Here is a 27,574-nt window from a genome sequence, read left to right as displayed (position 1 = left end):
GAATATAGTGTAGTGAATAGCATCAGGTTTTTATCTATGGATCACCCGGCTCAGCATGATCCCATAGAAGAAAATGGAAGGAATAATCCACAGTGGTCAAGGAGCTAAAGACTAAACCTGATCCATAATTAAACAATACATTCACACGGCTGAGCAAAGAGCTTGCCTGCTACTGCTAATCTCTGATGTTCTTTTACAAGGCTTATCTCCATTTGAAAGCTTTCTTTTAAAACATTTCTCTGTCCAGTAGTCTAAATTATTCACCGCTTCCAATATTAATTTTTGTTGTATATTTCTGGTGTCTTCCATACAATGGGATAGAAACATTTTATGCAGATTTTTAATTAAGATTAGTCAAAGCCACCATGCTAATAATAATAACAAATAGACGCATACCACACATATACACCATGTAGTTCTGGCTCATTAGATAGAATATGTAGCAAACAGCAATGAAAGCATCATTTCTTTGAACATTTACTTTAATTATGATACTATATACCACATATAATATTTATTCTAGGGGTGTGGAGAGGATTTTAAGATGGAAAAGTATAATTATGGTAATTATGATTTGAGGGCTTTCTTTCTTGAATATTTCCTTTGGAGATATGTGTGCCAGGAAAAAATATTAAGTGAAAAAAGGCTATGGGCATGAACAAACACTTCGTATTTTAATAATCCTCATCGTATTCAATGCTGCTGCCATATTAGCATATTGTCATTTCTGCTTTTTTCTTTTTCTTAAAAAATCTATTTGCATAATTATGTAGAGTGCAATCTCTTTCAGGTTGTTCCCGGCTATGGAGCACTTAGCATTGCATATTACTGAGATCAGCTTCTGTAGATATTCATGACTTTGTGGATCTGAAAAGAAAATAAGTGTATGTATTTTCTCTTATTTCTCATTTTTTGTGTGAAGAGGAAGGCTTTGGCACATTCTAACAATGAATGTTAAATTGTCTTATTTTCTTTCTGAAATGCCATCTATGTCCTATACAAATACGTATGTATACAGAGGTATTAATTTTTGTCGTAATTAGTAATAGTTTTATGAAATTCTGGCCTCTACATTTCTCAATTATTTTCAGGTAACAAATGAGGTATGAATACATAATAAAGAATAGAAAAAGAATTTAAATTCTGGACTAGTTCCCAACGATCCTTAAATAATACATGCACACAAACACATTCATAAACACACCAATGTACGCTTACATATCAGTTGCCTACACAGGGAAAATTTTCCTTAAATATGCAGTATTTTGAATGAAGCCACTTATTATACCAGTTTTTAGTATAATATTTTATGGCCTTTAAAAAAAATACCCACTCATATATTTAAAAGGAAAAAAAAGTGGGGGCGCCTGGGTGGCTCAGTTGGTGAAGCGTCCAACTTCGGCTCAGGTCATGATCTCACGGTTCATGGGTTCGAGCCCCATGTCGGGCTCTCTGCTGACAGCTCAGAGTCTGGAGCCTGCTTCAGATTCTATGTCTCCCTCTCTCTCTGCCCCTCCCCAGCTCACACTCTGTCTCTCTCTCTCTCTCAAAAATAAGTAAACATTAAAAAAATTTCACCAATCACTGTTTAAAAAAAAAAAAAGAAAAAGAAAAAGAAAAAAAAGTGAAGCAAAATGGAAAGTTCCAGACAAGAAAACAAATATTACTGCAGATCTCACCACCCATCACTCAACAATTAGTCTTGGTGACCATCAACTTCATCTCCCTTTGTTCACACACAAGCTGTATAAAATATAGGAATAGTTTAAGACAGAGTCATAGCATCATCACTTAAAATTAAGCTTAATATTATTTGACTTTAACTGAAGAAATAGATAGCTTTTAAGTTGAGAATAACAAAATTTAGGTCCATTATTTTTATTTAAAAAAATTTTAGTTTTTTTAAATTTATTTTTTGAGAGAGAGAGAGAGAGAGAAAGCGTAAACGTGTGAGGGGCAAAGAGAGAGGGAGCCTGGGAATCCCAAGCAGGCTCCACACCGTCAATGCAGTGCCCGATGTGGGGCCTGAACCCACGAACCGCGAGATCATGACATGAGTGGAGATCGAGAGTCTGTCGCTTAACCGACTGAGCCACCTAGGTGCCCCTAGGGTCTCTTATTTTTAGTGAAAATGTCCAGTTTAGTAAAAAATATTGTGTAGCTTACACAGCAAGTGGGAGAGCTGGAGGACTACGTTTGTGACTCACATTCAACTTGTAATATGCAGAACCATATCAAAGATCTTAAGACGTCACTGCCACCACTTCCGTCAGTCTTACCTGAGATGTTGGAAATGTTATTTGACAAGTATTACGACAATCTCAACGTATTTGACCACCCATTCCAGCAGAAAACTAAAACAAACCCCACAAGCAAACGACAGCAACAAAATTAAAGAAAGCTGGGTTTGTTACATTTCTTGCCTTGGAAGTGAAGCTTCCTGTGAAAGCTACTGCCTGCTGGATCCTGGCCACAGAAGCGAGTGTTCTCAGCTGTGCCTCTAGGAAGATGGGAGTTCGAAGGATGGAATGGTCCCATCTGACAGCTATCCATTCCACATCTCTTGTTTCTTGGTCTTGTAATCTCTTTTTTTCCTTATTTACTTCCTCCCTTTCATGGAACACACTCAGTAATACGGAGAAATTGTACTTGATAAGTAATATTTTGATACTTGCATGTCTAAAAAGAGTTATTTTTAACAATATATTTCAAGATTGAAAAATATTTGACTCCCTGCTAAGAAATATGAGGAAAATATCACTCATACTTCCTCCCACATTTGCCCTTTTAGCTTCTCTTTTTTCCACTTTTAATTATATTATCATTTTAACATTTCTAACAAGTATAACATTCACATTAGATTATATAATTAAAATTAGTTTTTTAATCTTTAGTGTTGGCATAAATGTATTCAACTCTCACTAACCATTCTTTTTCTCTAGTTTCTGTTCTCCTCAGCTCTTTATTTTGTGTTATTTCTTGTTTGGCTAAATTTTACTCTGCAAGAGTGAGAAGCTCTGCCGTTAATTTTAAACATAAAGGATAACTTCCTGCATCTAAATTTGGGAAAACAGTGTTTCTTAGAAATGATATTTGTATACTTTTTCTGGAACTGAATATTTCTTTGGAGACCTCTCAAGACTACCTGACATCCCCTTTGAATGATACTTACTCTTTCATTCATTCATGTGTACCTATGTGATTCTTCCTTTATTTTTATGGGATTAAAATTTTTTTTAATGTTTATTTATTTTTAAGAGAGAGAGAGAGAGAGAGAGTAAGGCAGAGAGGGAGGGAGACACAGAATCTGAAGCCGGCTCCAGGCTCTGAGCTGTCAGCAGAGAGCCCAGTGTGGGGCTAGAACTCATGAACCTTGAGCCAAAGTCAGACACTTAATCGTCTAAGCCACCTAGGCACCCCTCTTCTTTATCCTTAAAGACTGAGGAATTTACCAGAATTCATACATTTATATCAATCCCTCTGTATCCATTTTTCCTGGGAACACTGTGGGACTCAGATTTAAGCCTGCCATATTTCAGTACAGTTTAACTGTGTACTTACTTGACTTTTGTGCTGTTTGCTGTTCTCAGGAACACAAATTATATATACAGATTTTCCTTGACTTATGATAGGATTACATACTGATAAATGCATTGTGAGTTGAACATACTGTTAAATTGGAAATGCATTTAATACAACTACCAAACATCATAGCTTAGCCTACTCTACCTTAAACTTGCTCAGAACACTTAGGATAGACCACAGTGGAGCAGAATTATTTAACATAAACTTATTTTGTATTAAAGTTCGAATATCACACGTAATTTGTTAAAGACTGTGCTGAAGGTAGAAAAACAGAATGGCTCTATGGGGTATTTGTTGGCTCTATAAGGGTATTTGTTGTTTACCTTCTTGATCACATGGCTGGCCGGGAGCTGTGGCTCTCTCCCTCTGCCCCGCATCATAAGAGAATATCATACCAGTTATTGCTAGCCTAGGAAACAATCGAAACTCAAAATTTGAAGCACAGTTTCTACTGAATGCATATCACTTTCACACCATCGTAAATTCGAAAAATTATAAGTCAAATCATTGTGAAATCAGGGAGCATCTGTACTTTAGTATCATCTGTTGTACCCATGTTTCTCCATAGTTATATTCATGTTGTGTTTTCTGATGTTGTATTTATGTGATTCACTTCGGCCTATCCACTGCACTTTTGACTTTGTTTTCAGTTATGTTCATTTTTATATTATGGTCTTAACATGACTTTCAGAACCATCATATTTTTATTGTTCATTTCCATTTGTTTCCCCTAAGAACTAGGAATTTCCAACCCTTTCTGTCTTTTGTATTCCCTTATTTGAACATTGGTAAATCGTGTACCATTTTAAAAATTTAAAGTGATTATACTACCTATCATTTCTGATTCTGACATTACCTGTGTTTCTTTGGGTAATTCTTTTTATAATGTCTTTTCTTCACTTGGCCTTTTCTAATGCTTCCAATCTTCTATAAAAAGCATGCTTTAATGTGTGGCTTTTCTGTTAGAGCTTTTGTGGTTACTTAATGAAAGACACAACTACATGGCCCCCGTGGCCTTCCCCCTTTGGGTAGCTTAGCTGAGAGCTGGTTCAGTGGACTGAACTGTTCTGCTGAGAGCCAAGGTATTTATTTAGCTAATGTCAGTATTCCTGGTATGTAAGATTGTTTCCAGAGCTCTTGGTTTGCATATTCTAAACTTTGGTATTCGTATTCCCTAGCATTGTTCCAGGGCCTACACATCATTTGATATATTTCTTGTTGCTTTGTGTAGGGATCAGTAAGTGCTACAACCTGAGGGCCACATCCAGCCTGCTTCCTGTTTTTGAATGGCACGTGAGCTAAGAATTGTTTTGCATTTTTATATGGATGGAAAAATCCAGAGAAGAATAATTTATGAAACATGAAAGTTAAATGCAATTCAAATTTCAGTGTCCATAAGTAAAGTTTATTGTAACACAGCCGTGCTCATTTTTTTTTTAATATACTATCCATGGCTGCTTTTGTATTGCTGTAGCAGAGTAGAGTAGCTACACAGAGAATATATGGCCCATATTTCTATATAAAATGTATACTACCTGGTCCCCTTCAGAGAACGTTTCCCTGGTTTAGAGAAACCAGGTGTTCCCAATTCCTCAGGTTAGGCTTACCTGTAAATAGGCAACATGGTATTGGGCTCACTCTTGGAGTCCTCAGTTGCATATCCCACAGGCTGACCTAGCCAGACCTGTATCCTAGAAGTTTGGCTTTGATGCATATGGAGCATTTTTGTCCTATATTACAGAAAAATGAAAGTATGGAGGACTATACTCACCCCACTATTTCTCTGCTTATAAAATTTTCCTAAATAAATTCTATGTTATATTGAGATCGTGTGATGCTATGGTATGTGAACTTCTTGGATGATATTACTTATCTTTGAATTGAATTGCTGTTAATGGAAATCTTGTGGGGTCAAACTGGGCACGTAGTGGCTAGAAGATTGAGAGGAATCTAAAGGAATCTACTGCCTCTCTTTTGTTCTTGACCTTTTCGTATACACTTCTTTTTTTTTTTTCTTTTTCTCTTTTTCTTTTTGGGTCTTTATCCATCTTTTTGAGATCTCAAACTGGATCTCTGCAGGGATTTTTTTTTCCAACTTTCTAGACAACTCTGGATCTCTTAATCATCATAATTTTGTATGCCATCTTAACTATGGTAAAATCTGTACATTGTCCCTGATCTCTCATTTTGATTATCATTTAACAGTATTTAAGTGATGTCAAAAATGTCTTCTTTGAGCCATGACAGTTTTCTTGTTTCCCTTATGATGGAATGTTTTCTTTTATCTATTAGTTGGTTTTTGTTGGTGGTGAGATTTGAAGAAGCGGAGGAAAGGGGAACTTTCTTCAGCCATAGAACTAGAAATAACAGGCTGTTTTTATACCTTTATAAATTTTTAGAATCACATATAATTATCTTAACTCTATACCCCTGAATTTAATTTCTGTCCTGACTAAACTACTAAAATTTTCATCTGTGTAGTAAAAATCACTAAGACTTGTTTAAACTTTGTAAATTTGACATTCTTAGGAATATCCTTTCAAATGGATACATTAGGTTTATGGTAATAAGAGTGGACAGTTAAGTTCTTGGTAAATGTAACCCCCATTATTTCTTCCACTAGAAAAAGGTAATGTTGACTTCTAAAAAGACCTGAGTCGCAATGACAAAATACTTCTTTCATTTCCCTAACATCAGCCAAAACATTTCCTTTCATTTAATTTAAAAAAAAAACAAGTTATTCTTTCTATTTTTTGCAGATTGTAATAGTTTCAGGACATTGTGCATGTCTCCCAAAATACTCTTTAGAAATTGCATGTGTGAGATTTTCATGTGAGATATTTCTGAGTGAAGTTTATTGTGACTTCCTAATTAGATGTGGGTATCAGGATTTTCTTTTTTTTTTTTTTTACCCAAACAATTTTTATTTTTATTTTTGTACTTATTATTTTTATGTTATTTTATTTTATAATTTATTGTCAAGTTAGCTAACAAACATTGTAGTCTTGGCTTCACAGTAGATTTCCATGATTCATCGCTTACATACAACACCCAGTGCTCTTCCCATTGTGTATCTTCCTCAATGCCCATCACCCATTTTTTCCATCCCCTCCATCCCTCCACCCCCATCTACCCTCAGTTTGTTTTTTGTATTTAAGAGTCTCTTATGGTTTGCCTCCCTCTCTGTCTGTAACTGATTTTTCCTTCCCTTCCCCTGTGGTCTTCTGTTAAGTTTCTCTAATTCCACATATGCATGAAAGCATATGATATCTGTCTTTCTGTGACTGGGTTTTCTTTTCTTTCTTCTTGTTTTCAAAATGATATTTTTTTGACAAAAGATTTGAGGGGTAGTATGTCTAGACCAAAGGAATAAAATACTTAGGAATGTCACTTCTTTATGAGAACAATTTAGACAACATAAAAAGAGAGTTAATAACAACTGCAAGATATGAAGCAGTATAGACTCAAGATCTAGTAACATATTTGGGAGTTTGAACAAATGTAACCTTTAGAGATTTATTTTCTCCTGAGTACAAGGAAAAATCAAAATATTCATAGAAGGATGTGAGTCACATTTGAAGTATTTATTATTGTTTTACCTTTGTTTGGAGTTCAATGATGTTTAATAAATATCCCGTTCTAAGAAAAAAATATTAAAATTTTAACTATGATAAGTCAAAATTTGTCTTTACTTCTTTTTTAATTCACCTATCTCCCCAGTTGAATAGAATTTGTAATTATTCAAAGATGGCACAGCACAAATTGGAAAAACCTCTCACGACTAAGACAATTGAAAAAAAGCAGACGTTTATTGGATTCTTTTCTACCCAACACTTTAATGAGTAAGGATGTGGACAGTAATTGTTTTCTTCCCTGCCCTAGTAATGGAAAGTAATTAAAATGAAATAAAAAATAATGCACACTGCAAAGATGTTCAAAAATTCTACATTTTTACTGGTCCTAATTTATAGACAAGTGTTGGAATATTCTTACAATGCCAGTTTTTTCACAGCATTTGTCATCTGAAATTTATAGAATTATAACTTACATTCCATTATTGCTTACCATAATAAATAAGGTCTTTGATATATTTAAACAACCTTTGTCCCCTCATTTAAAACTAAGATTTTTAATGTTTATTTATCGTTCAAGAACTCTTATGTTAACTTTCATACAATGAGTTAATAAAAAGTAACAATTTACCTCATAATATGTGGTTATGATTTTGGGATATATTGCATGAATGAAGATCTCACATTGCCTATTTGTTCAGAAATATCATAGCATGACATGAATATTATGTCATTTCTCAATCATAGAGGTTTTATCATTTTCACTTATATTGACTTCTTCTTTGTAACTAACTTATCACTATGAATACTCATAGATAATATTTTCCATTTAGGAATCAATCTGCACAGAAAACACGAAAGTGAGAATGGAGAAGAAGCTATTTCACCCATGAAATGGTAATATGTAAGTTTATTATTAATAAACTATTATATCCCCTTTGTAGGAAGGAGTGTTGAATAGTGGTATTTTTAATTAATCATATATAACTGAAAGGAGAATAATTGAATTGAATAATTGAAAACAGAAAGATATCTGAATATTTCTTTCCAAACTTCCTTTCACTCATAGGTGTTTTATTTTGTTTTATTTTATTTTTATTTTATTTTATTTTATTTTATTTTAATTTTATTTTATTTTTTATTTTTTGAAGTATAGTTGACACAGAATGTTACATTAGTTTCCGGTATACAACATAGTGATTCAATAACTCTATATGTTATGCCCATCACAAGTTATAGCTACCATCTGTCACCACACAAACTATTACAATACCATTGGCTATCTTCCCTATCATGTACCTTTTATCACCATGACTTATTGATTCCATAAGTGGAAGTCCATACCTCCCAATTCCTTTCAATTCTTTTTGCTCATCCGTCCATCCATCTGTCTTCTGGCAACCATATTGTTCTCTGCACTGATGGGTCTGTTTCTGCTTTTTGTTTGTGTGTTTGTTACTTGCGTTGTTTTTTAGATCGTACATATAAATGAAATCGTACGGTATTTGTCTTTCTTTGTCTGACTTACTTTACTTAGTCTCATACCCTCTAAGTCCAACCATGGTGTTGTAGATGTCAAGATTTCATTCTTTTTATGGCTAAGTAATATTCCATTGTATACATATACCATATCTTCTTTATCCATTCATCTACTAATGGACACTTATGTTGTTTCAATTGTCCTCTGACACACTTAGTGAAGATGACCACACAATGGCTTGTATGTGAGTGCTCACAGCAGCATTATTCTTAACAAACCACTGTGAGGCACCTTTATTCATCAAAAGGTTAATGGATAAACAAATTGTATTACATATCTATATAATGGAATACAACTCAGCGATAAAAAGAAATGAATTATTGATACAAATAAAAAAAAATAGATCAACTAGAAAACATTGGTTTTAATAAAAGAAGTATACACAAAATAGTACATACCATATGGTTGCATTTACAGAATGTCCAACATCAAGCAACACTATCCTATCCTGACAGAAATCCTATACTGACAGAAATTGCTGGGGGCTGGTGGTAAAGGAATTGACTGAAAAGAGGCACAAGGGAATGTTCTGGGAGTGATGTGGAAATGTTTGCTATTTTTATTGATATGGAGATTACACAGATGGACACATTTAGCAAATTTGGTATCATTTTAAATAGGTACATTTTATTGCATCTCAAGTATATCTCAAAAATGAGAATTCAGTGTAAAATGACAGTAATCCAGCAGACACATAACGTATTGGCCAAAGTTTGTAAAGTAACAGTATCAAGTGTTGATGAGCATGTGTAGCAATTTGAAGTATCTTGTATGGCTGGTGAGTAAATTGATAAAATCACTCTGGAAAAGAATTTGACGGTATTTACTTTAGACAGCCTTCTGTATACCCTAAGACCCGGGGATTTCACTGGAGGGTAGATACCCAAAAGAAATGTACAAAACTGTTTATAGCACCACTGTTTATAAAAGCCAAAAAGTGTAAGCAATTTGAATATTCATATCTAGTGGAGTGGATACATAAATTACAATTGTGACGCAGCACTGAAAATAAACAAACTACTGATACGTATACCATAGATGAATTAAAAAAAAAAAAACAGTGTTGAGTGAAAGAAGCCAGACATAAAGGAGAATATAAATTATGATTCCCTTATATAAATCTACGGTGTTAGAAGTCAGGATAGTGGTTTACTTGGTGGGGACAGTGACTGGTAGGGGCATAAAGGGATTTATATTGATAATATTGTAGTTTTAGATGTTGATTATCTTGTATGTCTACGTTATAAAAATGAATGGAACTTCATGCTTATATTTGTATTCTTATCTGTGTTTTACTTCAATAAGAACCTTATTGAAAAGGTTGAGCCACTGAATTAAATGAAAATTGTTCAATCTTTTGGCGGTTTTTGATAGAATTCTGCAAACTGCATGATGCCTAAGAGAGAGTCGTGAGCCCAAGGACCCTAATGAAATCATAGCTTTCATGGAATACCTCCCCTGTATGCAGTGCTATGCAGATTTCTGGGGAGAACACTAAACAAACCAAAACCAAAACAAAACTCCAAAAACCTAAAGAAACCAATTTTACCCCAAAAGTTTTAACACTTTGTTTTGAAAGGACAAAATTACGTGAGTTATCTTAAATATCAATAATGGCCAAAAAGGCAGAGAAAGGCAATAACATGTTTGGATGGGATTATATGTATTTCCAAAGGAGCAAACAGTGAAAGCCAATATAATTTCCACTTTATGTCTTAGAAAATGACATCGAATGGTAATATTATCCATTACATCATGAAATGTTAGGGTCATGCCTGATAAAGACAGTGAGACCTCTATTTGGTTCTTGTGGCACAGAATTATTCTATACACAGGATTATTCTATTATATACATCATATATTCAACATGCACAAATATAACTGACACAGGGCCCTTAGGGTCAGAAAATAGAATATCAGTTTCTTAAAAAGATGGAATGATATCACCGTCCTGTTCCCTTCATTGAGTTGTTGAAAGGATTTTCTGAGATAATTTGAGGAAAACAATTTTTGTCATAATTCCCACTATCTGTTAATTGTTATCATTAAATCTTAACCTTCACAGTAGTCAAAATCCAGCATAGCTCAGATGCTAACTTTGACATACATAGTATGCTTTTCAAGGAAGGTGTACGAGACTGCTGCTTAACCATATGTACCCCTCAGATCTACTAGGTGGACTTGAGAGGGATCAAAATTCTGTTGCTGTTTTTTTTAATTTGGTCGGTACTTGTAGAAACACTCCTTCAGGCACTCCAATGACCAACCTGAAAGGTTGCTAGATTTAATTTATACCCACCACACCTCCAAAGGGACCTGTTGTTTCTACAAAACGAAAATAAGTTATAAATCTGAAAGATGTTCAGACCAGCCTGTTACAGAGTATGTTCTGCATAATATTAGTTCCTGTTGGAGGTTAAAAATGTAACAAAGGGAAAAAAATACCTTGTGTGGTTAAATAAATTGAACACTAGTTAATAGGTTTAATTGACAATATTGATTTCTTCAGCATAAGTATTCATGAAGACATTTACATTGTGAATTCACGATGTGTGAGTGATGCGTCTAGGAAAAACTCCCCTGTTCTCATTTACTCACATACACATAGTTTTAACACCAGGTGTATGAGGTATCCCCCTACACCAAGCAATTCTCCACAGCGTCAGTTGGGGGTCCTGCAATGATATTTAATTCTGAAACTAACCAGAGTTATCACAAACCCTACGGCTTAAGGGTTCAGTCACAGAATTATGCTCCCCACTTTAGGTGCCAGTCACAAGTAACAGATCCAGACAACTTGTGTCCAACTTGGCTGCAAATTGGAGGTTCCTCTGACCCCCCCCCCTTGTTGGATTCGAATATTTGCCAGAACAGATTATTCAGCCAGAGAAACACTTCCTTACATTTACCGTTTTATTACATAATAAAGAATAGAATCAAGAGTATAGATGAACAGCTAGGTGAAAGGATACACAGGTTGAAGTCTAGAAGGGCTCTGAGTGCAGGAGCTTCTGTTCCCATGAGGCTGGAGTACACCACCCTCCTGGCCCATGAGTGTGTTCACTAACCTGGAAGCTCCCCTAACTTCTTACTATTGCGATTTTATGGAAGCCCCGACATATAGGCAAGATGAATTATTATCTCCATTTCCAGCCCCCTTCTGAAGAATAGGGGTGGGTCTGAAAGTGCCAAGATTTTTATCCTGCTTTGGTCTTGCTGGTGACCAGCCCTCATCGAAGAGTCACCTCAGGAAATTCCAAGGGACTTAGGAGCTCAGTGTCAGATGCTCTCATTATTCAGGAAATTATAAAAGTCTTAGGATCTCTGCGCCAGTAACCAAGATCAAAGGCTAAATATTAAATCAAAAGATTTTCCCAGTGTCCCTATTTCCAAGGGTTTGGGGATCTCTGTGTCAGGAACCAGGAACAGAGACCAGTATATACATTTCTTATTATTTCACAATGTGTTATGGTTCTCAAATAGGTTTGACCATTTGGTCAGAAACAGCTCCCTTCCTGACACTTCGCTGAGGAATAAATTCTGTGATATCCATTTTGGAAAATGCTACTTTAAACCACAGTATGAGAGACTGTCATTGAGGATTTTCCTGGTTATCTTCCTCAGTTAGTTACTTTTAGTTTCACATCCAGTTACTCCTGAATCCCTTCTGACGACTGGTCAGGACTGCAATGAACAGGCACAATTGTGGCTACACTGCCAGGGGCACTCTGAGGAGGTTCAGTGCTGTGGCAGAGCAGAAAAGAAACGTAACATTCAGAATTTTCTGCCCTTGTTGGGCAAGACCTTTCTCCTCATTGTCTTTGCCGTCATCTCCAAACAGTTCTTTAGCCTAAGATCTCAGTGCCTGGCACATGAAATTCCACCCTCTATGACCAGTCTCATGTTGGCATGCACTTGACCTTCAGACTTACTTCTTTCTTACATGGCACTGTGGCTGTCTGATTTCGTGGGTGTCGTAGGACAAACATATCTAGAAGAGGCCACAGTATGTAAACGATAGCAAAGGTACCAGCAAAGAGCATTAAAGCAATTACCTTGCATATGAAATTACAAGTGTTAAGGCACTTGGAGGTCGGTAGAAACCTCTGTCGTATTTCGAAAGCTTTGGGGCTTACTATTGCTCTCTGGGAGTATTGCGATAATAAAAGCATAATGCAAGCCTAAGGACCTTTAAATGCTATTAATTAGATTCACCGTAAAAGGATTGTGAAATTAGAATTGTTGTGCTCTCAATTATGATTTAATTCATTAAGATCACAAAATGCTGTTTTACAGTGATGGCTCAAGACAGTCAATAGAAATTGATGTTTTGAATGTAGAAAATTATTTTACACTACTGTATGAAACAAATATGACATACTGTTTGAGGGAGTGACTCTACCACAGTGAATACTGTCACATGAGCCACACATACAAAAGCATGTTGGCAGGTAGGAATATTTCTTTTGATGTGTGAAGGGATACCTGAAATTAGGTTGTTCTCTTTCTTTTTGTTTTTAGGTTTGTTTTATTTTTGAGGGAGAAAGAGCAGGGCAGGGGCAGAGAGTGAGGGGGGCAGAGAATCCAAAGCAGGGTCTATGCTGAGAGCCGAAAGCCTGATGTGGGGCTTGAACTCACAAACTGTGAATTGATGACCTGAGCTGAAGGCAGACACTTAACCGAGTAAGCCACTCGGGCGTGCCTAGGTTATTCTTTTTCTAAGAAATACATTTAGGCAGTTAAATGTAAAAAAGGGAGGATGGTATAATTTTTAACATAGTTTGTTGCAATGTATAAACATCTCATAAAATCCATCATGAAAGCAAGAGATAGTAATTATGACTCCTCAGTGATTACCTTTGAAAATGGTAAAAAAAAAAAAAAATTTCCAAAGTTGGCTTCTGTTCAGAAAAACTTTTGACTACTTAACAGTTATCACAATTTTAAAAATTCTGCGACTGATGCTTTGGTAATTATTAATGCTCTATTTGTCAGCTTTAGTTAGAATTAATAGAGGGTACTGAGGTATTATACTAGGGCATTAGCATAAAGACAGCCACTAGAACGATATAAACCCTTCTTAATATCAAAATAATAAACTGCTGAAGGAAGGAAGAAAGAAAGGAAAGGGAAGAAGGAAGGAAGGAAGGAAAGAAACAAGGGAGGGAGGGGGGGAGAAAGGAAGGAAAGAACTTTGCAATGTTTTCCCTAATCCTTGATCAAACAGAATTCATAAAGAAAGTGTTTAAATTCAATCTGTTTATAAACAATTTTTTCACCCACCAGAAGCTTTCAGGAGATACACAGCTAGAGAATTATAATTTGGGATGATTCTCTTGTTTTATTGGTATCTCCTAAACAGTAATGTTCATTTTGCTTGTGTATTCATTAGGATTCTCCAGAGAAACACAACCAGTAGGATCTCTCTCGCGCGTTTGCTCTCACTCTCTTCTTCTGTGTGTGAGTGTGTAATGTGTGTGTATATGTGTGTGTATGTATATGTATATATGTGTGTGTGTATACATATGTATATATGTGTGTGTGTGTATATATATATATAAATATATGAGGATATTTATGAAGAATTGTCTCATACAATTAGTAAGGCCAAAAAGTCCCACAGTCTGTCCTCTACAAGCTGGAGAAGCAGGAAAGCTGATAAACCAGGCAAGCTGGTCATTTATTTCAGTGCTAGTTTGAAGGCCTGAGAACCAGGGAAATAATGATGTAACTTCCTGAGTCCAAAAGCCTGAGAATTGGGAGGACCAATGGTATAAGTGCTGCTCATAGTCTGAAGGCTAAGAACCAGAAGCATCAATGTCCGAGGACAGAAGACCTATGTTGCAGCTCATGCAGAGAACAAATTCTCCCTTCCTCAACCTTTTTGTTATCTTGGGGCCCATAATGGATTGGATGATGCCCATCTAAATTGGTGAGGAAAATCTTCCCACAGTCCCTGATTCAATTGCTAATTTCTTCTGGGATCACCCTTATAGACACACTCCGAAATAATGTTTTACCAGTTGTCTGTGTAGCCCTTAGGCCAGTCAAGTTGACACATAAAATTAACCATCATAGCCTGTATGAACTTTCACTGTCACAGTGGCTGCAAACTTAGACTGTTGGCATCTAGAGACTCTGAAATAATGTTCCATTTCCCACCCTACTTATCTCTTCTCTGCCTGAGATGTTTTCATTTGAAAGAAGTGCTTCATGTGAAAAGAAATTATAAGAGGTCAAATTAAGGGAGTAAGGATAAAGGAAATCTGTCAAATGATAAACACCAAATGCCTAATTAACTTAAACTCAAGTTAATAACTCCATGAAATCTTGGCCTTCATTACTCCATTCTTTTTATTGGGAAAATGAAATAATGAGCTCCATGTGTGGAACATTACCAAAAAAGGATAGCAACCAGGTCGTTTTCATTAATTGCTGTGAATTGCCGTATTCATTTGTTACTGTACAAAATGTGCCAGTCAAATAACTTTGGTTTTTAGGTTGGCTCTGTTTACTCAGCTTTATGTAGACATTACACTAATAATATGAGCAAGGTGATTATACATACATTCACTGCTTCTTGGCTATGTGTTCCTGCAGTTTTACTGGAAAAATGAAGAGAGATTGGTAGACTTTGAGATTCTGACCTTCTGGGAGTAGGTGAAGAGGGGAAAAAAGGGGATTAATATGGAGCGCATACTATAAATGTCAGAGACATATTGGGGTGTCCTGGGAAGAGATATTTACTTTTTACACCTTTTTCAATAGCTTAGCAAGGGGCTGGGATAGTTACTGGGTTAGATCAAAAGAAAACGATAACAAACATTGAAGTATGGGCATGTTCCCTGTGAACAATGATATTTTCTTACCCAGGATACTCCACTGTTGCACAGTGATTTAGGTATACCCTACACTGTACTTCCCTTCTATTATTCTGTAAGCAGATGATAAATAGAGGTTGAGTGTCTCTCTTAGAGCCTTTCACATGTTAAGGCCAGTATATTTTTCCCACTGCAACAATCCTTTATCTAGGATAAGAACTAGGAAAATATGTGTGTTTTGCTGTCTCTCTGTCTACATTTTTTATAACAAATACGATTTTACTTTACATCATATGGCATGAACAATATACGCATCTATGCCTTTTTTGCCTAACAAAGAAGTTAGACTCTTTTACATAACTTTATCTTACCATAATCTCTGTTCTAAGGTGAATTTAAATATCCTTGTTTTGTAAAAAAGGAAATGTACATAAAAGTCAACATCTATTCAGGGCATAAATACCAACAAACTATAAATAGAAGAGGATTTTCTAAACTGATTAAGGGAATCTATAGACCTAGAGCTACCATCATACTTGATGTTGAAGGACTTAACACTTTATTCTGAAAAATGGAAATGAGTCTCAGATGTCTATTCTTACCATTTCTACTCACCATTATACTAGAAATCCTAGCCAGTGCTACGAGACCAGAAAACGAGAGAGAAGCTGTACATATTTGAAAGTAAGAAGGAAAATTGTTTATTTGAGGATGGTGTGATTGTCTATGTAGAAAATCCTAAGGAATCCATAAAAGAAAAAAGCTATGGAAGTAAGAGATGGGTTTAGCAACATCTTAGGGTGCAAGTTCAAAATTCAAAAATCAATTACATCTCCATCTTATATCTGTGGTAGGCAGAATAATACCCCCTCCATGATGTCTACACCCTAATCCTTGGAACTTGAGAACATGTATATGACAAAAGAAATGGTTGCAGAAGTGATGGAAGTTTATCCTGGATTATCTGGGTGAGCCCACTCTAATCCCTCTCTAACTCGGATTAAGATCTAAATCCTTAAAAGTAGAGAGTCTTTTCTCATTATGGTCAGAGAGATGTGAGGATCAAAGAAACGTCAAAGAGATGCAACCTTACTGTCTTTGATGATGAAGAGGAGAGAAAAGAAAAGAATGCAAGCAACCTCCAAAAGCCGAAAAAGGCAATAAAATGTACTCTTCCCTAGAATTTCCAAAAAGGAAGGCAGTCTAACTTATACCTTGTGAGACATGTGTTGGACTTCCCACCTATGGATTTAAGATACAATAAATGTTGTCTCACGTCACCAGGGTTATGGTAATATGTTACATCAGCAATAGAAAACTAGTATCAGTAGTAAAGGAAAATAAAATTATAGAACAATAAAGTTTATAGTAGCATCAAAACTATGAAATACCAAGGGACAAATTTAACAAAATATATGTAATACCTGTAATGGACAGCTACAAAATAATGCTGAAAGAAATTAGAGAAGACCTAAATGAGTGGAGATGGACTGAATGACTTACTAAAGAGGTTTAATATCCAAATCATAGGAGTCCCAGAAGAAGTTGAAGAGAGAGAAAAAGGGTCAGAAGTTTTATGTGAGCAAATTGTAGCAGAAAACTTTCCTAATCTGTGGAAGGATACTGACATCAAAATCCAAGAAGCACAGAAAACTGCCTTTAGATTCAACAAAAACCAACCATCACCAAGGCAAATCATAGCCAAATTCACAAAGTACACAGCCAAGGAAGGCATTGTGAAAGCAGCAAAGGAAAAAAAGTCCTTAACCTGTAAGAGAAGACAGATCAGTTTCACAGCAGACCTATCCACAGAAGTGGCAGGATATATTCAACATGCTAAATCAGAAAAGTATGCAGCTCAGAATTCTTTATCCAGCAAGGCTGTCATTCAAAATAGAAGGAGAGATAAAGAGTTTCCCAGACAAAAATTAAAGGAGTTCAAGGAATTTTATGGGGGACCCTTTTAATGGAGAAAAGAGAAAACAAAAAGACCAAAAGCAACAAAGACTAGAAAGGGCTAGAGAACATCATCAGAAACACCAACTCAACAGGCAACACAATGGCAGTAAATTCATATCTTGTAGTACTCAATCTAAATGTCAGTGGACTAAATGCTCCAGTCAAAAGAGTATCAGAATGGATACAAAAATAAGGCCCCTCAGGGCACCTGGGTGGCTCAGTCAGTTAAGCCTTGGACTTCAGCTCAGGTCATGATCTTGCAGCTTGGGAGTTCAAGCACCACATTGGGCTCTGTACTGACAGCTCAGAGCCTGGAGCCTACTTCAGATTCTGTGTCTCCCTCTCTCTCTTTGCCCCTCCCCCACTCATGCTCTATCTATCTGTCTCTCTCTCAAAAATAAACGTTAAAAAAAGTTTTTTTAGAAAACAAGGCCCATCTATATACTGCTCACAATAGACTCATTTTAGACTTACAGACACTTATAGATTGAAAGTAAGGGGATGGAGAACCATCTATTATGCTAATGGTTGTCAAAATAAAGCTGGTGTAACCATACTTATATCAGACAAACTAGATTTTAAAATAAAGACTGTAACAAGAGATGAAGAAGGGTCTTATAATTAAGGAATCTATTCACCAAGAAGATCTAACCATTGTAAATATTTATGCCCCCAACATGATAGAACCCAAATATATAAATCACTTAATCACAAACATAAAGAAACTCATTGATAATAATACCATAATAGTAGGGGACTTCAACACCCTACTTACAACAATGGACAGATCATCTAAGCAGAAAATCAACAAACAAACAATAGCTCTGAATGACACACTGGACCAGATGGACTTAACAGGTATATCCAGAACATTTCATCCTAAAGCAGCAGAATACACATTCTTCTCGAGTGCACATGGAACATTCTCCAGAATAGATTACATACTGGGTCCCAAATCAGTCCTCAACAAGTACAAAATGGTGGAGATCATACCTTTCATATTTTCAAACCATAACTCTATAAAGCTCGAAATCAACCACAAGAAAAAATTTGGAAAGACCATGAATACCTGGAGATAAAAGAATATCCTACTAAAGAATGAATGGGTTAATTAAGAATTTAGGAGGAAATTAAAAAGTACGTGGAAGCCAACGAAAATGAAAACACAACAACCCAAAACTTCTGAGATGTGCCAAAGGCAGTCATAAGAGGGAAGTATATAGCAATCCAGTCCTTCCTAAAGAAGGAAGAAGTCTCAAATACAAAACCTAACCTTACACCTAAAAGAGCTGGAAAAAGAACAGCAGACTGAAGCCCTAAGCCAGGAGAAGAAGGGAAATAATAAAACTTAGAGCAGAAATCAATGAAAAAACAGAACCAAAACCAAAACCAAAACCAAAACCAAACAAAACAGTAGAACAGATCAGTGAAACCAGGAGCTGATTCTTTGAAAGAATTAAGAAAACTGATAAATTCCTAGCCAGATTGATCAAAAAGAAAAAGGAAAGGGCCCAAATAAATGAAATCATGAATGAAAGATAAGAGATCACAGCCAACACTACACAAATACAAACAATAATAAGAGAATATTATGGACAATTACATGCCAACAAATTGGGCAATCTTTAAGAAATGGAAAAATTCCTAGAAAAGTATAAACTACCAAAACTGAAACAGGAAGAAATAGAAAATTCAAACAGACCCATAGGCAGTAAATAAATTGAACCAGTAAACAAAAGTCTCCCAACAAACAAGAGTCCAGGGCCAAATGGCTTTCCAGGGGAAAATGTCTACCAAACATTTAAAGAAGAGTTAACACCTATTCTTTTGAAGCTGTTCCAAAAACAATAGAAATGGAAGGAAAACTTACAAACTCATTCTGTAAGTCCAGAATTACCTTGATTCCAAAACCAGAGAAAGACCCCACTAAAAAGTAGAACTATATACCAGTGCAACACAGATGCAAAAATTCTCAACAAGGTACTAGCCAACCAGATGCAACAATACATTAAAAAAATTATTCACTACAATCAGATGGGATTTATTCCTGGAGTGCAGGGCTGGTTCAATATCTGCAAATCAACCAATGTTATAAATCACATTAAGGAAAGAAAGGATAAGAACCATTTGATCCTCTTAATACATGCAAAAAAAGCATTTGACAAAATACAGCATCCTTTCTTGATAAAAACCCTCGAAAAGGTAGGGATAGAAGGATCATACCTCAAGATTAAAGGCCATATATATACAAAAGACCCACTGCTAATATCATCCTCAATGGGGAAAAACTGAGGGCTTTCCCCCTAAGGTCAGGAACATGACAAGGATGTCCACTCTCACCACTGTTATTCTCTTTCACCAGTGTTGGAAGTCCTAGCCTCAGCAGTCAGACAACACAAATAAAAGGCATCCAAATTGGCAAGGAGGAAGTCACACTTTCCCTCTTCACAGGTGACATGATACTCTATGTCGAAAACCCAAAAGACTCCACCAAAATATTGCTAGAACTCATACATGAATTCAGCAAAGCAGTAAGATATAAAATCAATGTACAAAAATCAGTTGCATCTGTACACCAATAATGAAGCAGCAGAAAGATTAATTAAGGAATCCATCCCATTCATAATTGCACCAAAACCCATAAAATATCTAGGAATAAACCTAACTGAAGAGGTGAAAAGTCTATACACTGAAAACTATAGAAAGCTTATGAAAGAAATTGAAGAAGATACAAAAAAAAATGGTAAAACATTCCATGCTACTGGATTGGAAAAACAAATACTGTTAAAATGTCAGTACTTCCCAAAGCAGTCTACATATTCAATACAATCCTTATCAAAATAACCAGAATGCTTCACAGAGCTAGAATAAACAATCCTAAAATCTGTACGACACCGGGAAAGACCCCAAGTAGCCAAGCAATCCTGAAAAACAAAACCACAGCCGGAGGCATCACAATTGCAGACTTAGAGCTGTTTTACAAAACTGTAATCATCAAGACAGTATGGTACTGGCACAAAAATAGAGACATAGATCAATGGAACAGAATAGAGAACCCCAAAATGGACCCACAAACGTATGGCGAACTAATCTTTGACCAAGCTGGAAAGAATATCCAATGGAAAAAAGACAGTCCCTTCAGCATGTGAGGTTGGGAAAGCTGGACAGCGACATGCAGAGGAATGAACCTGGACCGCTTTCTTACACCATACACAAAAATAAAGTCAAAGTGGATGAAAGATCTAAACATAAGGCAGGAAGCCATCAAAATCCTAGAGGAGAAAATGAGCATCAACCCCTTTGACCTCAGCCGCAGCAACTTCTTACTTGACATGTCTCCAGAGGCAAGGGAAACAAAAGCAAAAATGAACTATTGGGATCTCATCAAGAAAAAAGCTTTTGCACAGCGAAGGAAACAATCATCAAAACTAAAAGGCAACCAACGGAATGAAACAAGATATTTGCAAACGACATATCAGATAAAGGGTTAGTATCCAAAATCTATAAAGAACTCATCAAACTCAACACCCAAAAAACAAATAATACAGTGAAGAAATGGGAAATAGACATGAATAAACACTTTTCCAAAGAAGACATCAAGATGGCTAACAGACCCATGAAAAGATGCTCAACATCACTCATCTTCCGGGAAATACAAATGAAAACCACAATGAAATACCACCTCACACCTGTCAGAATAGCTAATATTAACACCTCAGGCAGCAACAGTTGGTGAGGACACAGAGAAAGGGGAACACTTTTGCACTGCTAGTGGGAATAGAAACTTGTGCAGCCACTATGGAAAACAGTATGGATGTTCCTCAAAAAATTAAAAATAGAACTACCCTATGACCCAGCAATTGCACTAGTAAGTATTTATGCCAAGGATACAAAAAATGCTTTTTCAAAGGGACACATGCACCCTAATGTTTATAGCAGCACTATTGACAATAGCCAAAGTATGGAAAGAGCCCAAATGTCCATCAACTGATGAGTGGATTAAGAAAAGATGGTATATATATTCAATGGAATATCACTCAGGGATCAAAAAGAATGAAATCTTGCCATCTACCACAACGTGTATTATGCTACGTGAAATAAGTTAGAATAAGACAATTATATGATGTCACTCATATGTGGAACTTAAGATTAAATAGATGAACATAAGAAAGGAAAGCAAAAAGAATATAAAAATGGAGAGAGAGACAAACCACAAGAGACTCTTAAATACAGAAAACAAACTGAGTGTTGCTGGTGGGGTGTTGGGTGAGGAGGAAAAGCTAATGGGATAAGGGATATTAAGAAGGACACTTGTTGGGATGAGCCCTGGATATTATATGTAAGTGACAAATCACTAAATTCAATCCCTGAAAAAAAATATATATTTTGATTAAAAAAAAAGACTTACTATAAAGCAACAGTAAGCAAGATGACATGTCATGGGTGTAAAGTTAAACTTATAGATAAACCAAAAAAGAATTAAGGGCTTGGGGTGCCTGGGTGGCTCAGTTGGTTAAGCGTCTGACTTCGGCTCAGGTCATGATTTCACAGTTCGTGAGTTCAAGCCCCACGTCGGACTCACTGCTGTCAGCACAGAACGTCCTTCAGATCCTCTGTCCCTCACTCTCTGTCCCTCCCCCACTCATGCTCTCACTCCCTCAAAATAAATAAATAAGCTTGACAAAAATTAAGAGGTATTACTCCGCAATCAAAAAGAATGAAATCTTGCCATTTGCAACTACGCGGATGAAACTAGAGGGTATTATGCTAAGTGAAATTAGAGAATGACAAATATCATATGACTTCACTCATAAGAGGACTTTAAGATACAAAACAGATGAGCATAAGGGAAGGGAAGGGAAGCAAAAATAATATAAAAACAGGGAGGGGGACAAAACATAAAAGACTCATAGAGAGAACAAACAGTGTTGCTGGATAGGTTGTGGGAGTGGGGATGGGCTAAATGGGTAAGAGCCATTAAGGAATCTACTCCTGAAATCATTATTGCACCATATGCTAACTCAGTTGGATGTAAATTAAACAATAAATAAATTTAAAAAAAAACAAATTTTGTTTACATAAATTACATCTTAATAAGAATTACCAAATAAAGCATGGTAACATTATTTTTGGCATGGTATCATTTTTATAGAACCCTTTTTGTCTTCCTATCCCTACCTTCCTAGCACTTCATGTTTAAATGCATAGAGATAACTAAATAAAGTTTATTCAGGGCTAATAGTTACTACTGGATGGCATAGTTTGAGGGTTTATTTCATTTATTTAAAAATTTTTTTAACATTTTTTTATTATTGAGAGACAGAGAGGGACAGAGCATGACGATAGGAGGGGCAGAGAGGGGGAGACACAGAATGTGAAACAGGCCCCAGGCTCTCAGATGTCAGCACAGAGCCGACAGAGATCTAGGACTCACGAACTGTGAGATCATGACCTGCCCGAAAGTTGGGCGCTTAACTGACTGAGCCACCCGGGTGCCCCTGAGGATTTATTTTTTAATTGTATTGGTTGAATTTTCCATAGTATAGCATTTCATAAAAAATAATACTTACTATTTGTGAATAAATTTAAGAACAATACTAACTGTATTTTTATATATTGTAGTAAAATATGCCTTTACACAGTTAGTATTGAGCCCCCAAATGCCAGGAAATTGGACAAGAAAGCCCGTGACAGATGATAGTCAATCACATATTAATGACTTAGGAAACATTTACTTTCTAATCTTGTTGGTTAGATCTGACCTCTATTATGTAAACTGTCTTATGTCAGCATATATTGGTAATATTATTTGATGTTATCAAAATAAAAATACTTTGGGCCATTTCTCACAGAAATAAATTTATCTCTCAGATCATTATTTTGCTCTCAGTTTTAATCCAAAGGGAGATCATATCTCAACTCCTTTAGCATTCTAGCAATGCATTATGTGTTTAAAGTAATTCTGTGGTGAAATGCATTTGGGCAGCTCTGTCTTAGAAAATGGAACCTGACTCCTATATACAACTTCAGTAAGTTGTAAAATCTTCTGGATTACTCAGTGTTCCAAATGGTAGCCTATGAACTTGGGAATAATTGCATATGAAACCTACCCTCTTCTTGGGGTACAGCTGATAATGCAATTTCTTCAAAAGATATTACATTTTTAATAACATGTTTTTTTGTATCTGGGCCTATATAGCCCATATATATGTCATCTACATCTACATCTACATCTACATCTACATCTATCTATCTGTCTGTCCATCCATCCATCCATCCATCCGCCTATCTATCATTTATCCATCTGTTTATCTATGTATGTATCTAGCTATTATGATAGGCACACTAAATATTAAATGTAATTACATGAATATGAGATGTAGATATATCTAGATTATAGCAGAATATGTGCTTATTGAGGACATACAACATATTTGTGCTTTGAACATATAAGTACCTTCCCATGAGATTAGATGGGGTTGATATAAAAATACTGATTTGTGTAGCATCATTTGCATATTAATATATTTCCTGTATTTCCTTGGTCTATTTTTATACAGGAACAAATGATCCATTCATTAATATGATTTTAAGTGTACATCATCTGCTTAATGCTTTAGTTTGGAAGAATTCTAGGTTTATTTTCAGAGTTCCAGGGTCTTTGACACACCCTCGTCCTTTGTTGGCCTCCTCCCGCATTTTAGTGCCTCTGACATTGATGAAGTGAGAAATTCCTACTTTGGAAGAACATCCTCTCAAAGTGGAGGTGACATAATTTTAGGTTCAAAAGGTATTTATGTTTTAAAGAGAAAACAGGCCACTAATGCTAAATCCACGACTGATTACGACATTATAGAATCTGAAACCTACACAGAGATTTTCTGTTTGTGTTCAGGGAAAGCTTTCAGTCAGCCATCCAAATACACTATGGTGTCTTGTCTTTGACCCCAGCTGACTGCAGATCCTGACCAAGTTAAAGTGTTGCTATTGTGAAAAGTGGATATATAGCAAGTCTTCTGCTTTACTGAAAGTAGAAAAATAATCTCTAGCTATACACTCTCCATGAGGAAGAAGAGCTACCACCTTCTATCCTAGGATACTATGTAAAATATTTTCATGAATCCATGTATCCATACAGACTATGGAGGTTTTCCTCCCCAATAAAAGCAAATGACACTAGCATAAAGCAGTCCACATACCAAGCATGAAATGATTTCGCTGATATGCAAAAAGACAAATGATAAAACTGGAAAGTGAGATATGCAGGTTAAGCTAAGTGTGTCTTTGGAGCTGGCTGCATATGTAAAGCTTTCAACAGAATAATATTACACTTTACTGACAATGAAATGTCCATTACATAGAAGAATAATCATTTTCATTAAGTGAATTTCCTGCTGAGTACATTTTTCACTGTGAGTAGGCCTATCTCTTGGGACATTTGCAAGGTAGTCTCTGTAAAATTGTTTAGATGGGGGAAAGTGAGACTATTGGTTGTTTGATTTAGTTGTCAAATCAGAAAATAACTTGAGAAATTTTAAAGCCTGCTACTGAGGAGTATTTTATTCTTGTACACTTCTTGTATTTTCATCAAAGTATTATATTTTTTTTAATTCTAATTCCAATACAGTTCACATATAGTGTTATATTAATTTCAAGTGTGATTCAACTGTTCTGTACATTACTCACTGGTCATTGTGATTAGCATACTCTTCATCCCCTCCACTGGTTTTACCCATCATTCCCACCTCCCTTTAAGTAACTGTCAGTTTGTTTCCTAGAGGTAAAGAGTGTTTCTTGGTTTGTCTGTTTTTTCCTTTGTTCATTTGTTTGTTTCTTAAAATCCACGAGTGAAATCATATGGCATTTGTCTTTTTCTGACTGACTTATTTCACTGAGCATTGTACACTCTAGATCTATCCATGTTGCAAAAGGCAATATTTCATTCCTTTTTATGTCTGAGTAATATTCCGTTGTATGCATATGCCACCTTTTCTTTATCCATTTGTCTACTGGTGAATGCTTGGATAATTTGGCTATTTTAAATAATGCTGCAATAAATATAGGAGTGCATATATCCCTTCAAATATTCATATTCTTTGTGTCAATACCTAGTAGTGAGCTTACTGGGCTATGGGATAGTTCGATTTGTAATTTTTTAGGAACCTCCGTACTGTTTTCCACAGTGGTAATGCCAACGAGCATTCCAAATATCAGTGTATGAAGATTCCTTTTTCTCCACATTCTTGCCAACACCTGTTGTTTCTTGAGTTTTTTTACATTGGCCATTCTGGAAGGTGTGAGATGGTATCTCATTTTGGTTTTGATTGGCATTTCCCTGATAATGACTGTTGTTGAGCATCTCTTCATATGTCTGTTGGCCATCTGTATATCTTATTTGGAGGAACGTCTGTTCATGGTTTCTGCCTATTTTTAAATTGGATTATTTGTTTTCTCAGTGTTGAGTTGCATAGTTCTTGATATATTTTGGATATTAATCATTTTTATTGGATATGTCATTTGCAATTATCTTCTCCCATTTAGTAGGTTGTCTTTTAGTTTTGTTGATTACTCCCTTGGCTGTGCAGAAGCTTTCTTTCTTTTTTTTTTTAATCTTGTCTCATTAGTTTATTTCTGTTTTTAGTTTCCTTGTCTCAGGTGACAGGTAGAAAAAATGGTTGGTGTCAGAGAAATCACTGCCTGTGCTCTCTTCTAGGATTTTTATGGTTTGAGGTCTCACATTTAGGTCCTTAGTCCATTTTGAGTTTATTTTTGTGTATGGTGTAAGAAAGGGGTCCGGTTTCATTCTTTTGCATGTAGCTGTCCACTTTTCCCAATACCATTTATTGAAGAGACTCTATTTTTCCCGTTGCATATTCTTGCCTCTTTTGTTGAAGACTGATTGATGATATAGTCATGGGCTTATTTCTGTGATCTCTATTCTGTTCTGTTGATCTATGTGTCTCTTTTTATGCTAGTGTCCTACTGTTTTGATTACTATAGCTTTGTAGTACATCTTGAAATCTAGGATTGTGATACCTCTGGTATTGTTCTTCTTTTTTAAGATTGTTGCAGCTATTTGGGGTCTTTGTGGTTCCAACTAAATTTTAGGACTGTTTGCTCTTGTTCTGTGACTACCACTGTTGGTATTTTGATAGAAATTGCATTAAATCTATGATTGCTTTGTGAGGTATTGACATTTTAACAATACTCTCAGAATCTATGAGCATGGAATATCTTTCCATTTGTTTGTGTTGTCTAAAATATCTTTCATTAATATGTTATAGTTTTTGTAGCGTAGGTCTTATGCTTCTTTGGTTTACTCCTACAATTTTTTGTGCAGTTGTGGGTGGCATTGTTTTCTATTTTCTGCTTCTGCTACATCATTATGAAAGTGTAGAAATGCAATGGATTTCTGTATGTTGATTTTGTACCCTGTGACCTTGCTGAATTCATTTATCAGTTCTAGTAGTTTTTTGGTGGAATCTTTAGGGTTTTCTATATATATAGTGTCGTATCATCTGAAAATACTGAATGTTTTACTTCTTTCTTACCAAATTGGATGCTTTTTATTTATTTTTCTTGTCTGATGCTATGACTAGGACTTTCAGTACTATGTTGAATAAAAGTGGTGGGAATGGATTTCCTTATCTTGTTCCTGATCTTAGGGAAAAGCTCTCATCTTTTCACCATTGAGAATGGTTTTAGCTGTGGGTTTTCATATATGGCCTTGGAACATATAGGTATGTTCCCTCCGGCTCTATTTTATTGAAGGTTTTTATCATGAACGTATGTTGTACTTTGTCAAATTCTTTTTCTGCATCTATTGAAATGATCATATGATTTTTATCCTGTCTTTTGTTGATATATCATGTTGCTTGATTTGCAAATGTTAAACTACACTTGCATCCCAGGAATAAATCCCACTTGATCTTGGTGAATGATTTATTAAGGTATTTTGGATTTGGTTTTGGTAATACTTTGTTCAGGATTTTTGCATCTGTGTTTATCAGAGATACTGGCCTGTACTTCTCCTTGTTTGTAGTGTCTTTGTCTGGTTTTGGTATCAGGGTAATCCTGGCCTCACGGAATGAATTGGG

General features: G+C 35.7%; 1 long non-coding RNA gene across 1 annotated transcript in view; it reads left to right on the top strand.

Annotated features, from left to right (window-relative positions):
- LOC128315021 (uncharacterized) overlaps nt 1-27,574 on the top strand; it is a 187,321-nt gene that overhangs the window by 128,191 nt on the left and 31,556 nt on the right. The window contains exon 4 of the long non-coding RNA XR_008297404.1: nt 7,991-8,054. This is a non-coding gene — a long non-coding RNA (uncharacterized LOC128315021). The remainder of the gene's footprint in view (nt 1-7,990; nt 8,055-27,574) is intronic.

This window comes from Acinonyx jubatus, chromosome A1, assembly GCF_027475565.1.
Source record: "Acinonyx jubatus isolate Ajub_Pintada_27869175 chromosome A1, VMU_Ajub_asm_v1.0, whole genome shotgun sequence".
Taxonomy (NCBI): domain Eukaryota; kingdom Metazoa; phylum Chordata; class Mammalia; order Carnivora; family Felidae; genus Acinonyx; species Acinonyx jubatus.
Note: the sequence above shows the minus strand (reverse complement) of the source record. Positions and strands in the feature narration are given on the sequence as shown.